This window comes from Macaca nemestrina, chromosome 9, assembly GCF_043159975.1.
Source record: "Macaca nemestrina isolate mMacNem1 chromosome 9, mMacNem.hap1, whole genome shotgun sequence".
In the NCBI taxonomy this organism is placed as follows: Eukaryota; Metazoa; Chordata; class Mammalia; order Primates; family Cercopithecidae; genus Macaca; species Macaca nemestrina.
Genome location: NC_092133.1, coordinates 25,157,767 through 25,169,103, shown reverse-complemented (window position 1 = coordinate 25,169,103; position 11,337 = coordinate 25,157,767). Strand labels below are relative to the sequence as shown.

Below are 11,337 nucleotides of genomic sequence, written 5' to 3'. Positions count from 1 at the left end.
CCACCGCCTGTGTTGACGCCGCCTCGGGACTGGTTGTATGATTAGGCCACAATCTTCAATGAGTAAACATATTGCTCAATGCTGTGGTGTTCTTGGTCACACATTTATGGAGTTTCTGAAGGGCAGTGGAGATTACTGCCAGGCACAGCACGACCTCTATGCAGACAAGTGAACTGTAGAAACTGATTAATACTCCATCAAGAAGCCCACATAAGACTGGTTATCCTGGACACAGAAGTGTTGAATTGAAATCCACAGAGCATTTTACAAGAGTTCTGACCTGGATGGGGTAAACCTCAGTGCACTTCTTTTCTGGTGGCCTCAGTATTACTGGATTAAAGAATTGCTGCTGCTTGTTAGGAGGTTCATTTCATTTATCATTACTTACAACTTCATACTCAAGCACTGAGAATTTCAGTGGAGTATATTGAAGTAGACTTCAGTTTCTTTGCATCATTTCTGTATTCCAATTTTTAAAAAATTATTTCATAACCCTATTGAGTGTTTTTTAACTAAATTAACATGGCTGGAATGAACCGCCCAGCTCCTGTGGAAGTCACATACAAGAACATAAGATTTCTTATTACACACAATCCAACCAATGTGACCTTAAACAAATTTATAGAGGAACTTAAGAAGTATGGAGTTACCACAATAGTAAGAGTATGTGAAGCAACTTATGACATCACTCTTGTGGAGAAAGAAGGTATCCATGTTTTTGATTGGCCTTTTGATGATGGTGCACCACCATCCAACCAGATTGTTGATGACTGGTTAAGCCTTGTAAAAATTAAGTTTCGTGAAGAACCTGGTTGTTGTATTGCTGTTCACTGTGTGGCAGGCCTTGAGAGAGCTCCAGGACTTGTTGCCCTAGCATTAATTGAAGGTGGAATGAAATATGAAGATGCAGTACAATTCATAAAACAAAAGCAGCATGGAGCTTTTAACAGCAAGCAACTTTTGTATTTGGAGAAGTTTCGTCCTAAAATGTGGCTGTGTTTCAAAGATTCCAATGGTCATAGAAACAACTGTTGCATTCAATAAAATTGGGGTGCCTAGTGCTATTGGAAGTGGAACTTGAGATAGAGCCTAATTTGTTATACATATTAGCCAACATGTTGGCTTAGTGAGTAAGTCTAGTGTAGCTTCCATAGGAGTATTGAAAGGCAGTTTTACCAGGCCACAAGCTAGACAGATTTGGCAACCTCTGTATTTGGGTTACAGTCAACCTATTTGGATACTTGGCAAAAGATTCTCGCTGTCAGCATATAAAATGTGCTTGTCATTTGTATCAGTTGACCTTTCCCAAAATCATGCAGTATTGAGTTATGACTTGTTTCTATTCCCATGCCAGAATCTTATCAATACATAAGAAATTGAGGAAGATTAGGTGCCAAAATACCCAGCACAATACTTGTATATTTTTAGTACCATACAGAACTAAAATCCCAGGAACTATGAACACTCTAGACCTTATGTGGTTTATTCCTTCAATCATTTCAAACATTGAAAATAGGGCTTACATGGTTATTTGCTCACTTGATGTTTACATCTCCCACACTCATACCAGTATACATCAGGTTTGCCTAACCATTGATTTTTTTTTTTTTACCAAGTCTTACAGTGATTATTTAATGTGTTTCTATAAATCTCACTTTGTGCTATTATTTAAAAAAACTCCATTTTGAAAATCTACATTGTACAGAAGCACATGTCTTTAATGTCTTCAGACAAAAAAGCCTTACATTAATTTAATGTTTGCACTTTGAAGTGCAACTTAACAAGGAGGGCCTGAGAAAAGAATTGGAGGGGGCTATTAATTATTTTTAGCAAGATGTTGCCTTTGTCTTGTGCAGAACATGTAGAATATGCTCTTTAATTCAGCAAAACATTTTTAAAAGGTAGAGATGCTTTCTTATTGTAATCATAAACTTCCTGAAATTATTGTAATTTTTTTCCATACTTATCAGAAGTGTGTTTGCCAACTTATTTTTGTTTGAAAGTGTAATTTTTTTTACCTTCCCAGCCTCTCTTGCAAAAAAAGAAGTGGGTTTCTGCTAATGAATTGAGCAGACATCTAACATTTTATATGCCTTTTGAGCTGTGTAACTTAATATTTGGATACTTGATAATTTGTTTTATTATGTAATTGATAAAATGGTGATGTGTATTAATGTTAGTTCAACCATATATTTATACTGTCTGGGGATGTGTGGTTATAGTTCTGTGGGAGAAATAGTTTTGTCAGTGTAAAAACTTAGTGCAAGAGCTGAAACATCTAAATGAATAATGACATGCAAAAAATAAAAATAAAATAAAATAAAATACAAACAGCAAACAAAACTCACAAAGAACAAGCATTTATATTTGTGTATACTAACCAATATATACAGATACCTGTAAATCATTTTATATGCATCTGTATTTATGTTATGCTACATGTGTGTTTATTATGATGTCTCCAATTGCAATCCATAACCATATGTACTTTTCTAGCCTGCTTTCTTACTTATTGGTAATTCAGACCCCAACAGTGAGAAACGTGCAAACCATCATTTATCACCCATTTACTCATCTGCTTAATGCTGGTCTACATGAATAGCTGTGCCAAATTTTTAATTTGTAACCCCATGTGAAGTAACCTTACCAACTAGATTGCAGGGTTTAAGTGCAATTCCTTTCTCCTTTAGTATAATAGGCTTCATTCACACACACACACACACACACATACATATGCTACATCCTTAATATAAAGTTTTATAAAGGAAATAAACTGTGTAAAATATAGACTACATATACTGTAATTCGAATTCATATGTTGATATCTTTAGTATCTCAGAAGATGATGCCCTGGTGGTCAGTTCCATTGCCACTTAGGCTTACCAGTTGCACACTCTGTATAGTTACCAAGTATAATTCTGATTTCAGGTGACTATGACAGGGTAATTCTCACTCCTACAAATGCCTGAGCATGCAATTTATTGATTCAAGGTCTATAACATTATTTTTGTAAACTAATAACATTCTGTTTCCTTCCTCTGTAGAATTTTTAATGGCATCAATATGTAGCTAGATCACTGAATTCATAGTTTGTGCTGTGGGATCCTATGATATAGAAGGTTGCTTTATGTATGATCTCCTTTGACTCTATGTCTCACATCCAGGTCATGCTGATGCCAAAGGTGGGTTCCCATGGCCTTGGGCAGCTCTGCCTCTGTGGCTTTGCAGGGTATAGTCCCTCTCCTGCTGCTTTCATAGACTGGTGTTGAGTGTCTGTGTCTTTTCCAGGCACATGATGCAAGCCGTCAGTGGATCTCCCATTCTAGGGTCTGGAGAATGGTGGCCCTCTTCTCACAGCTCCACTAGGCAATGCCCAAATGGGGACTCTGTGTGGGACCCTCAACTCCACATTTCCTTTCTGCACTGCCCTGGCAGAATTTCTCCATGAGCACCCCACCCCTGTAGGAAACTTCTGCCTTGACATCCAGGCATTTCCATACATCTTCTGAAAACTAGGCGGAGGTTCCCAAATGACAATTCTTGACTTCTGTGTACTTGCAGGCTTAATATCACATGGAAGCTGCCAAGGCTTGGGGCTGGCACCCTCTGAAGCAACGGCCTGAGCTGTACATTGGCCCCTTTTAGCCACAGTTGGAGTGGCTGGGATGCAGGGCACCAAGTCCCAAGGTAAGGGGGCCCCTGGGCCTGGGCCTGCAAAACCATTTTTCCCTCCTAGGTCTCTGAGCCTGTGATGGGAGGAGCTGCTTTTAAAGAACTCTGACTTGCCCAGGTGACATTTTTCCCATTGTCTTGGTGATTAACATTTGGCTCCTTGCTACTTATGCAGACTTTTGCAGCTAAGTTGAATTTCTCTCCAGAAAATGGGCTTTTCTTTTCTATTGCATATCAGGCTGAAAATTTTCCAAACTTTTATGTTTTGCTGCCTGTTGAATGCTTCACTGCTTAGAAATTTCTTCCCCCAGATACCCTAAATAATTTATCTTAAATTCAACGTTCCACAGATTTCTAGGGCAGGGCCAAAATACTGCCAGTCTCTTTGAATAGCAACAGTAACCTTTACTCCAGATTCCAAGAAGTTCCTCATCTCCATCTGAGACCACCTTAGACTGGACCTAATTGCACTATCAGCATTTTGGTCAAAGTCATTCAACAACTATCTTGGAAGTTCCAAACTTTTCCACATCTTCTGGGCTTGTGACCTCTCTAAGTCTATAAGAAGTTCCAGTGTGTGATGTTCCCCTTCCGGGCCTATCATGAGGAGGGGGGAGGGGGGAGGGATTGCATTGGGAGTTATACCTGATGTAAATGACAAGTTGATGGGTGCTGACGAGTTGATGGGTGCAGCACACCAACATGGCACAAGTATACATATGTAACAAACCTGCACGTTATGCACATGTACCCTAGAACTTAAAGTATAATAAATAAATAAATAAATAAATAAATAAATAAATAAAAGAAGTTCCAAATGTTCCCACATTTTCCTATCTTCTTCTGACCCCTGCAAACTGTTCCAACCTCTGCCTGTTATCCAGTTCCAAAGTTGCTTCCACATTTTCAGGTATCTTCACAGCAACACCCCACTACTGGTACCAATTTACTGTATTAGCTTGTTTTCATGCTGCTAATAAAGACGTACCTGAGACTGGGTAATTTATAAAGGAAAGAGGTTTAATTGATTCACAGTTCAGCATGTCTAGGGAGGCCTTGGAAAACAAACGTGTCTTTCTTGACATGACAGCAGCAAGAAGAAGTGCCCTTATAAAACCATCAAATCTTGTAAGAACTCACTATCATGAGAAGAGCAGCATGGTGGTAAACACCACCATGATTCAATTACCTCCCTCCAGGTCCTTCCGACAACACAAGGGAATAATGGGAACTACAATTCTAGATGAGATTTGGGTGGGGACACAGCCAAACAACATCATCTACAAAGTCTAAAATATTTACTATCCGGTATTTTTTTTTAAGTTTGCTGACCTTTTCTTTATATCAAGGTGTTCAATGATTTCCCATTGGTATAGCTTGATAATTACATTAAATGTTGTCCCTTCCACATTATAGTGAACTGCATGGTAGCAGAAACAGTTTTTTTTTCTTTTATGGCTCTTCATTATTTTATCTCTAGTGCCTAGCACTGTACCTGGATTACAGTTAGAAAGTTTCATAAATCATTGCCATGAATTTATTTTCAGTAAACAAATATCTATAAAATCTCTAAAAACAATTTGATAACTATGGAGATTATGGAAAGAGAAACAAAAAGAAAAAATATGGAATAATAAAAAAACCAAGACAATGTCATTTAAAGATAAAATTAACAAAACATAAAAGTAAGTAAACACAGTTTCAGTCATACAAGAGAAGGGCTCCTGACATGTTCCAATTTCAGCAAAGCCTACGACTAAGTACTTGTTATGTCTCAGGAACTAAGAATTTATTGATGTATAGCAGTGCTTTCGTTGATACATCAAAACAGTAGGAGACTTGCTCAGAACTTTTTGAAATGCACCTTAAAGAATATTTTATTCATTTAGCAAATAGGTTCTTATTACAAATATCCTTTTATGAGACAGTCATATTCTGTAAAGAACTGCAGGAATGTAGAGAAAAAGATACAGCCAAAAAGACAGAATATGTTTGAATAGCTGTCAGAAAGTGTTACAGTCAAGAATTATCTCTGCTGTCTAAAAGGTATGTAGAAAACACTTTTCAGAAGAAAAATAAAAAACCTCCAAATATACAACTATTATTAAGGAAAGGTTTGTTTACACTGACACGATCACTTGAAAGCATCAATCTGAGTCTCTCTATCTATACTTTACTAAACTAACTGTGGAGTAATATACTATATGTCATCTATCTCAGACATGGCATTGTAAATATTTTATGGCTTAAAATTGTATGATGATTGCATGCCTGTGGGTTAGTATACATCTTAATAATACTTTAGAGCAGCAAAATAAATGTGTTTACTTTAGTCAATTATATTTCCCATATAATAGGACCAAGACTAAATCTGCCTCATGACTCTAGAAAAGCCTGAGTCTTTCTTGGTCCCAAGGTCTCCCAATGTCATAAAAAACACTAACAAGAGTTCTCAGCTCATGGCACAAATTAGTTTTTGTATTAAATAATACCACTATTCAGTATTTTAAATACTGAATAAGCAGATTGTGAAAGAGTTGGACTCAAACAATCACATTCAACAAATATGTTTGTTCTTTACTCCCTAATAGGCTCTCTCATTCCCAAACACACCTAGTTCTTTAAAAAAGTCACTGTGGTCTATTAGCCTTATGGTAAAGCAGATACAACTGCAGTAGGTGATATGGGAAGGGGCATGTTGAGGATTCACTTGGGAAGGTTACAGAAGGCCACATGATTAATGGTCCTGAAAGTCATGATAAAGATTTGCCCTTTATTCTATGTTCCAAAGAGTAACTACCAGACCTACTGGAATATCAAGTCTTCCTTATCCCCTGACACCAAAGTTAAAGTGAACACTAGTCTAGGAGGAAGCTGAGAGTGAGATAAAATCCAGGTGGTTTCAAAGCCCTCTTCCCTGCATCTGTCAGTCTGTAATAACCAATTTCAGTTGTTCCCCATAGGAGAGCAGAATCAATAACTGTGTTTAAGTGAAGTCGCCCATACATATTTAGGGCTGTGTGATAAAAAACACATTATTCTTAGAAATGAAGATGTGTGGTGAGGAAAGGACATGTTTTCTCTGGTCCCTGGCTTCTCATACTACTCTTGACATATGGCAAGAAAAACATGGAGATTAAGACTGGGCTTTGGAATCAAAACCTCCTGGGTATCCTTCCTATCTCTCTACTTACTATGTGTTCTTAACTTCTCTGTGTCTCCGATTCCTTATATTTACAAGAGGATTTTGTAAGGTTGCACATGAGATTCAAGGAGATTATCCATGTAACATGCTTTGCCACTTAACTCCAGTCTCTGCGCATAATAAATTATCAACTCTTATTATAAATGTACAGTTGCTGATTAACGTTTCAGTATCAATAGTTTCCATTGATCCTCTGAGAGTGGCAAATATGTCCTCAAAAATGGACAGGTCTGTGTGGAGAGCATGTAGCTGTGGGGCTAATGATGAATTCCCATAAGACAGAAACTTTCTTCACTCACATGAAGTGACCTCTGACTGTTAGTGGCAAGATAGTGCTCTTGAGTTTGATGGCATACAAGAAGCCTGCTCTTCCAGGCAGGAATATCAGTACTCATTTCTCACACATTTTATGAAGTGCTTCTGGTATGTGGCAGTTATGATTTAATTGTTATTTTCAGCTTAATGACTAAAAATATGTATGGATCAAAATTACATTCATTTGAAGACAGCCACCTTAGGAAAGATTATAGCAGACTCTCTCCTTGAAGTGATTCCTCATTTTGCCCAAACGGCCAGTACAGTACTTTTGACTACAGCTACTCTAAGTTGCTGAGGATAATGCTGACATGTGGCCTTCACTGTGTCATAACATTTTTAGAGTATCCTAAAAATGCAGGGCTGAACCACGAAGCAGCTTCTCAATGTGGAGATGGGAGAGCACACCAAACAAAGCATATCAAAGTCTGGTACTCTAGACAAGGCCAGTGAACTGCCACAGTTAAAATCCAAAACATGAGAACACTGTTAAAATGGGATGTTTGGTACAAAAAGGATAGTCAGAGTCTGTGTAACTCTTGGAGAAAAATAACATATTTTCTTTACTCATAATTCACTCAAAGATTTATATAACTTTGCACTCTCCACGGCCTATGTAAATGCGTGTATCATAGTTGGAATGACCCCATAGATATAATTCAGTTCTAATGTTTTCTTTGTTACCTTTTCCCCACCTCTAAAAAAAGAATCTCATCCACTTGAAGAACCTCTATCTATGGACATTCATTTGTCACCTGCAACTCAAAAGGAAACGACTTTTGCAAATACTAAGTCAGAGTATATTATAACTGGGCCAAATGTCTATGGATACAATTGCCCTGCTGTTGTACACTGCAACAGCACACTGCTCTTCACCTAAACACACTGCTGTTGAAAAGCACACTGCTCTTCACCTAAGGGCCTGATCATGTTAGTCCCCCTATGCAGATCTGCCCAGTTTTCATGGTTTGGCTCAAGCCCCACCTATTCCATTTAAACTTCTGCAACAGTCCTTGCTCATACAGATCCCCAATTCCTTTCCACGCCTGAAGGTCTGAGAACCAAGAGAGTCAATAGTGTAAGTCCTGATTTGAATCCAAAGGACCAACAACCAGGAGCACCAATATAAAAGAGCAGGAGAAGATGGATGTCCCAGCTCAAATAGAAACAGCAAATTTTCCCTTTCTTCACCTTTCTGTTTTATTTGGGCCCTCAGCATATTGAATGATTCCCACCTATGTTGGTGAGGGTGATCTTCTTTACTCAGTGTACCAACACAAATACTAATCTTTGCTAGAAACACCTTTACAGACACATTCAGAAATAAAGTTTTACCAGATATCTGGACATCCCTTAGATCACTTAGGTTGACACAAAAAAATTAACCATCACTCTTGAAACAACCACCTTGGTTCCACATCACGAACCAACAAATTGAGGATGTCAGAATCATCCTACTATTACTGGCCTGCTTAGTCTCCAATTATTGTGAATGAAATACAGTCTATTTCATTTAAGGCAATATGTTGGTAGACTAGACTCTACCCTATACTAATACTTTACTTATTTCGTAAAAAACTTATTCAACATTCTCTACATATTGTTCAGTTTTTGATGCTTTTTCCTATTCCTTGGTACCCAAACCCTCACTTGCTGTTATCCTTAACCCTTAGTTCACCCTACATATAAAAAATGTTAACTTATTATTTGGCAGTGACCAACATCAAAATGTCTCTATAACTTTGCTATGCTCTTTCTACATTCTGGAATGTCATACTCTTGTTTTTCTCTTTAATTACTATCCTTCTTTTAATGACAATTTTAAGTGTACATCTTCCAAGAAGTCTACCATATAATTGCAAGAGAATGAATGAATTTTCTTGACCTCTTTCTGTTTCTGTAATAATCTTTATATCTAAGTCAACTTTTGTTGCTCTGCTGTATCCAATTGCTTCATCTGTCAGTGTGCAGGAGTCTGAAATCTAATGAGTCTCTGATTCAACACGGTGATACCTACAGCCTAAATCAAGGTTGTTTGAATTGTCTTTGGTTGTTTTTTGTCTAGAAGTCTGATTGCCTTTGAATTATAAGGACCCAAAAGGAAATGCGTACTTTATAATAATCTTGAAATCTTCTAAGTGTTTACTTCTCTGTTTTTCCTATTGTTCCTGTTGAATTGAATTGGAATGGCATTGACTACACAAAGAATGATTCCTTTCATTACATTAAGCAATATATACTTTGTGCAGACAGATTGAATTATAGGAATTAAAAAGATGATATAATTATATCTCCAGAAAGTTTTGAAAACAAAATAAGTGACATAAATATGCATACTCTAGTATTGGCACACAATAGATACTCAATAAATATTCTATTATCTTCCTTTTCATGAGGGAATTGAAGTGAAAACTTGAAGAAATTTTAAATTGGCATTGTTTTGCTCCAATGAATAATAATCCAGTTGCATTCCTGATCTAGTAGTGATTACTCATGAATCTGACCCGAAAAGTTTAAGGAAGGCATCATTACTATCAGCAACAAACATAATAAATTAGAAGATCCTCTAAATAACCATCTTATTATATAAGTATTTTCTTTCAGATTGGAAGGTCACCTGATTAAATCTAGGTACATTTTAAAAGGAGGAGGACATTTTCCAAGTTAATATACTATTATCAAATATAATACCCTGAGACCTTTATTTTCTGTAACATGAGAAAGGTAAACTTGATGATTCTCAAATCTTTTCAGTTCCAATATTTATACTTCTCTATATATTTATTATGAAGACTTGACTCATGAAATTGTGGAGGCAGGCAAATTTCAAGATCTGCATGGTAAGTCAGCAACTTGGAGACTTGGAGATCTAGGAGAGCTAATGGTTTAGTTCCAGTTAAAGCCCAAAGGCCTGAGAACCAGGCCTCCTTTCGCTCCTATTATCTGTCCTATGGTGCTTCTGCCTCAACACTGTCAGTCTTGAGACTCAGGAAAAGCAAATGTTTCCATTTGAACCCAAAACCTGTGTTCCAGTCTAAAGGCAATCTAAACACTTACTCAGAGGAGGGTAAGCTTTTTGTTCTATTCAGGCCTTTTGACTGGTTGTATGAGGCTCACCCCTATTAAAGGTGGGAAATATGATTACTCTGCCCATGAATTTAGTATTAATTTCACCTCAATACAGCCTCACAAAAATATCCAGAATGTTTCACCAAATACCTGACCGACCGCCCCATAGCCCAGCCAAGTTGACACATAAAATAAATCATCAAAATCACCACTATCACCAACATCATCATTATCATCATCATCATCAAAATAATAAAAATACTATTAGAATATACATTCCAAGACACACTGTTATTGGAAACGTCTGTAATTTGTTTATTGATTTAATGACAAGAGAAGACTTACTTACTAGTGTTACATTTACAAGTACACAGTATCTTTCCTCAGAAGGATTCTGCCGTGTGGGGCTTAAATATCAAAGTGTTGTATAAATGTTGCCTGGTTTGTTTACAGATATGGGGCTTAGGAAACTTAGATGCATATTATGGCCACTCCATTTCTTAAAAAAATATGTCAAAACAAGAAAAACAGAGAAGGCTTGCTTTCTTGTTTTTTTTTTTTTCTTCTAAACTGTAAGTCAACTTGCAGTTTTATTTTAGTACTCCATCCTATTTCATATACTTGACTACTTACTCCTCTACAAAAGTCATATTGATTTAATTTGGCAGAAGACAAACTTTCTAGCCCCGACTCCCATTGTTCTGCTTTTAAATGTAACAGGAGACCAAATTAAACAAAACGTCATTTCCCATGCATTTATTTCCTTTTTGTAATAAAATGAATAGTGAGGGTCAATTATGTGTTGACCCTTGTTCTGATGCTGACACTGTAATAATAAACAAGACGGACATGAAATATCTGTCCTTACAGAACCTACATTACAATCAAGTGGAAGTTTCATAACTCAGGGTTATTGTAACAACATGCCCACCCCATTTTGAGTTTCTCATGGGTATGTGGCTCCCAACCACTTCCTAATGTCAATTCTAGCACCACATACCTATTGGTCTGATCAGACTGCCATTACAAAATTCCATAGACGAGGGGGATTAGACAACAGAAAGATATTTCTCACA

General features: G+C 37.1%; 1 pseudogene; it reads left to right on the top strand.

Moving 5' to 3' along the window:
• Positions 1-485: 485 nt before the first annotated feature.
• LOC105466502 (protein tyrosine phosphatase type IVA 1 pseudogene) lies at positions 486-1,511 on the top strand (annotated as a pseudogene).
• The last annotated feature ends 9,826 nt before the right edge of the window (positions 1,512-11,337 follow it).